This window comes from Danio rerio, chromosome 1 (assembly GCF_052040795.2).
Source record: "Danio rerio strain M-AB ecotype USA chromosome 1, GRCz13ab, whole genome shotgun sequence".
In the NCBI taxonomy this organism is placed as follows: domain Eukaryota; kingdom Metazoa; phylum Chordata; class Actinopteri; order Cypriniformes; family Danionidae; genus Danio; species Danio rerio.
The window spans coordinates 35,011,708-35,016,874 of record NC_141021.1 but is presented as its reverse complement, the minus strand read 5'-3'; the positions used below and the strand labels follow the sequence as shown (position 1 = coordinate 35,016,874).

General features: G+C 33.9%; 1 long non-coding RNA gene across 1 annotated transcript; it reads left to right on the top strand.

Moving 5' to 3' along the window:
• Nucleotides 1-693: 693 nt before the first annotated feature.
• On the top strand, nt 694-3,859 carry LOC147846893 (uncharacterized). The gene is made up of 6 exons (XR_015476666.1): nt 694-1,081; nt 1,402-1,506; nt 2,471-2,597; nt 2,769-2,854; nt 3,159-3,201; nt 3,299-3,859. It is a non-coding gene; the product is annotated as an uncharacterized LOC147846893 (long non-coding RNA).
• Nucleotides 3,860-5,167: the final 1,308 nt, after the last annotated feature.

Sequence of the window (5,167 nt, the reverse complement as noted above, 5' to 3'; positions counted from 1 at the left end):
AATTATTATTATTATTATTATTATTATTATATCATTATAGGAGACACTGTTAACCCTTACCGTAGATTATGCAGTAAATAACTGTAAAATAGCCAGTGTTTTGCTGTAATGAAAGGAAACAGTATTTTACTGTAAAAGGGGTAGGATTTGTATGAAATTGTGAAGTGCAAAGAATAAATTACAGTCATTTACTTTATGCACCCATTACAGATATTTACTGTGATAATAAATGGTAAATTACTGTTTATTAAATTACAAATTACTGTTTTATAAATTACATTTACCCATTATAACCCATTTACCCATTATAAATTACAATTACCCATCTACTCTGATGCTTTATGTTGCTATTAATATATATATATATATATATATATATATATATATATATATATATATATATATATATATATATATATATATATATATATATATATATATATATATATATAATGGCAAATTACTGTTCAACCATTACTGTCCCATCTACTTTGATGCTTTTTGTTGCTATTTATAGAGACCTGCATTTTAAAGACAGAAATTAATGATTTAGGCATTACCACACACTCCCACAGGCTGTCTGTCTTATTCTAAAAACAAAGGTGTTAGAAAAAGTTTTCAGAAAATGCTGGCCCTTTAAGGGAGCCAGGTGTTTGATTTGTTTATTGCTGTGTGCTCTATTCTCTGTCCATCAATTCAGATTTAGTCTGATATGTTTTAGGCTTTAAATAAGAATCTACAATGAGTAAGTAAAATGTGTTCAAATCTTTTTGAGGGTTTCTAAAATAAGGCTGTTTTATGTTGTTATCTTGAACTGTGTACTTAAAAGCTACACAGCAAATTCATCTGAGTTAAATTCTCGGTGTTGAAGCATTTCAGAGTAAAGTGTTGACGTTAAAGAGTTAGATTTTGATAAATGAATATATTAAGAGTTAGAATTGATTTTATTCAGTGCGAAATCAGGGAGTTATCTTTTCAACACTTGGTGGTGTTATTTCCAACATCCGGGAATTCATGCAGCCCCAGTCACTGAAGAATTTTCCAGACGCCATTTTCCATCTGAGGTTTAGAACAGCAACTGGTGAGTCAAACTACCTAAATGTTGGTATTTTACTGACTTTCTTTAAGGAAATACAGTTGTAAACATATTGTTAAGTTAATAACTTTAGAATGGAGTGACAATTTTAAACTTCTGCGGTTCATTCATGGTCGTTTGTGTATCTAGCTTAACTGCATTACTATTCACTTCTTTTCAAGAATGTTTTTATATATGCTCACGCATACATAGTGCATAAAAACATCAAATGTACATGTTCAACACATTTCTGTCACGCTTAATGCCATTTTGTGCGTTGTTACCCATCTGTAAAATAAAATCGACACTTCTCCTTTAATTCAAAGCAAACTAGCGAGGGAATCCCCGGAGCAGCCTAGCCTGCTCTGCCCGGATGCTAACGGCAACACAGGACGGTTTCTGAGCTCTGGAGAGTTTCTAAAACATATCTGGTGAGTAAATGAACATATGCTTACTTGTAAAAGGCTTCCTGACTAAAACATATGATTTTTTTGTTATTCGTGTACGTTAATTTAGTTATTTTAAACACCGCGGCCCTTTTAAACTGGTTCATTCGTGGACGTCCATATACCGTTAGTCCATAGACTCCCGTGATAACGTACGCTTGAATTATATTAAGTGTTGACAACCATTAAAGTCGGAATGTTAACATTAATATCTTTAAATGACCGCGTTTGCACTTTCTCAGACATTTGACGTTACAGAAGTCTCCCGGAAGTTGCGGGACTAACGTTAACGTTATCCCGCAAATGCACAGAGACTCCCAGATGCCCAAGTAGATGCCCGCAAATGAATGATAATCTCCCGGAAATCGCGCGTCTCCCGCCCGGTCATTAAACAATTTGCACACCCCTCTCCACCGCATCCCTCCCAGCTCTTCAGGTACGTCGCGCGCAAGTCACCCCCACCGCTCTTCAGGTACGTCGCGCGCAACTCATCTCATTGCTCTTCAGGTTCTCATCTCTCCCGCTACCTCCCGCAAATCAACTCTGTATCCCCCGAAAATTACTTTTCCCAACTCGGGATGTCTGACGTTAGTAAGTTAGGCTATTTATGTAGTCAGGAACATCTTAGTCAAGCTTTTTCACCCGCATGATATTGTGCTTAAAACTAAAGGCTAAACTTAGCATGTACTGTACACAACATTTCCTTTTTATTAAAGACAATTTAGTGCGTTGTAAACAGCCACCTGTCTGTAAAATTAATCAACTGATTCATATTTGAGCAGCCTAATGATGATACAGGTTTGATTTGTAGATTTATTATCAATAATCAACATCTGAATCAAAAGATATCTGAAAAAGTGTGAGGCATACTTTGTGATGTTCATCTCTCTTTTTTATCTGAAGGTTATGCATATGTGTTAGATACTAATGTTTTGTTGTTTTTTAACAGCCACAGTTCTCTATACAATAACACAAGACCCTGTGACGGTGGCTGATTAGAGACGGATGGTGTATTTCCAGAGTTGGTGAAATGACCAAGCACACCTTCTTGGTCATATGTGGTGATAATAATGAAGGTATGTTTGATAAAGTTCTGTATTTGTTTCACAAGCTGAGAGGGTATTAGAGCATTAGAGCAACAAATGACATGAAGGTGATAAGTTTTGTATTGTGGTTGAACTGTTACTTAAATAATGTTTTGCTCTTTGCTTTGCACTTTTCCACTTCTGCTTATCCTAATATTTTAGATTCTATTTGGACCTGAAACATCTGCTAGACTCCAGGAAAGGTGGCGTCAATACTGGACCTGAAAGGGCCTAACAAGTTGAATCTGGTAAAGAAACATGCACGCGCGCACACACGCACACACACGCTTACAGAAAAGTGTTGTTTATGAAGTTTATGAATATTTTTTACACTGTGGCCAATATTTTGGGGAAGTCTGCATCACTAAATTATATAAAAGATTTTAAGCTCCTCTAAATTTTGCTCCAAGTGTTGTGTTAAATTCAGGATTGTGGACAGACAGCTGCCTGTTTTTCCAGTTCTAGTCATAGTGCTTAACCTAATTGTTTTTGGAGATCCAACAGTGATATATGTGTTTTTTCTACTTTTCCATATCCTGTCACCTCAACCAGCTGGGAGAGTCAAGTTGTGGATCATCATGAAGATTTTCAAAAGGTGAGTTTAGATTTCTTAAATGTTTTATTTACTTTAAATGTTCTTTTAAATATATCATAGAATTTGATTGCAATTTGTTTTCAAACATTTTTCTTAGTCATGCTGGAGTCTTGAAGAGTTCTTAGATGAGCATCATCCTATATCCGTGCATCAGGAACCACCAGACGAGCGATCAGCAGCTACTACATCGTCATGGATAAAAAGGTCATCCTGTGGCTGGGAAGCACTTCATTAACAGGACATGCTTGATGAAATTTCCTAGCTCCAGTTTGTTTTCACACAAGTTTACAGCATTTATACCTTCATTTAAACTGCTGTGTTTGATATGGAGGACCAAGGAAACACCCGAAGTGAAAGATTTGCACACCAAGTTGTTTAAAATGTAATTTTACAAGAAAACTATGAGTTCAGAAGAAAACTATGAGTTCAGAGAAAACTATAAGTGACGCTATATTGAACTTTCAAATTGCTCTGATTACACATCAAGTTTGGACCAAAGGACTGAAACAGCCTTTTTGAGCACTGGTCATACATATTTTGTTGATACTGTCTGTACTAATAAAACATTTAAAGCATATTTGACATTGTTGCATTTTAAAAACTGAATGAATTGTTGAAGTGGTGAATGTTTTCAAATAAAATGTTTTTTCTTTTGTAATTTACAGTCTATTTTACCTTTTTACCATATTTACACTCAAGAGAGTTGAATAAAATAACAATATATTGTAGTAAAAAAATTACTACCAGGCGGTGTTAAATATAGTTACATTTTTAACTCTGCCCAGAGTTAAAATTAACCCTTACTTCGGTGTCAATGTGCCAACCCTTTTGAAAGTGTTGATTTAACTCAGTTTTGAGTGGACCCCATGAGACACTTTCAAAGTGTTGAAATTAACACCCATAGAGTTGTTTTGGGTCCCCATATTTTGCTGTGTACATTGTTAGCTAGTTAGCCTCTCCTCATATAACTTCTTACATTACTTTTTTATGTATATTTATTTATTGGATATTGCATATTGTCATAATGTACAGTTTTTATGCACTCAAAAATCATTCCAATCCATCACCTCAGTAAGGTAACACGTGCACAGAAATCATTACAGGGAATCACAAAAAAGATTATTCACATAGCTATCCACACACAGCTCCACTGTCAGGACCCAGGTCGTTAGTTTGTTGCTAAGTATTTTTCAGAGTTTACAACTATCAATTTATATTAGAGACAATAGAAAAGTTTGTTGTCAAGAGATTTTTAAAGTAAATATTAATTATAGTAATAAAAGATTGTATCCTTTGGTTTTTCAGTGTTGCCAATTTTAATTTTTTTTTAATAATTATTTTAAACTTTTTATTGAGAATTGACACAGTATTTGCCTGTGTTTGACAAACATGTTTCTATCCATATCTAGAGTATGTGTGTGTTCTTTTGATATCTTATTTTTTTACAATTATTTGAAAATTACAAAAAAATAATTAATTATTTTGTGTTTTTTGCTGTTCAGTTTTTTTTTTTTTTATGCATGGTCAGCATTGAGGAGAGAGTAACACATTTTACTGCAGCACACTGTGTGTGCCTGCGTGCATGTGTGCTTGTGTGTGTGTGTTTTGTTTCTTTTATGTTTTTAACCTTCTACATCAGGAGTCAAGTAATGCCACAGTAGAGCTTATTTAAAGGTAAGTATTATATATGAATTACGTACATTTAAAGGCAAAATTATTCAGTCTTCTTTAAAATTTTCATTCTTTTTCAAATATATCCCAAGTGATGTTTAACAGAGCAAAAAATGTCACAGTATTTCTTAAAACTTTGTTTACTTTTTCTAATGAACCTAGTTAAGCCTTTTAATTGCAATGGAAGGTGAATATTAGCTATCTTACTAAATAACTAAGAATGTTTTTAAAAAAATCTCCCCTTTAAACAGCACTTACATTTTTGCAGTGGCTGAATGAAGTTGTCTGGAAAACT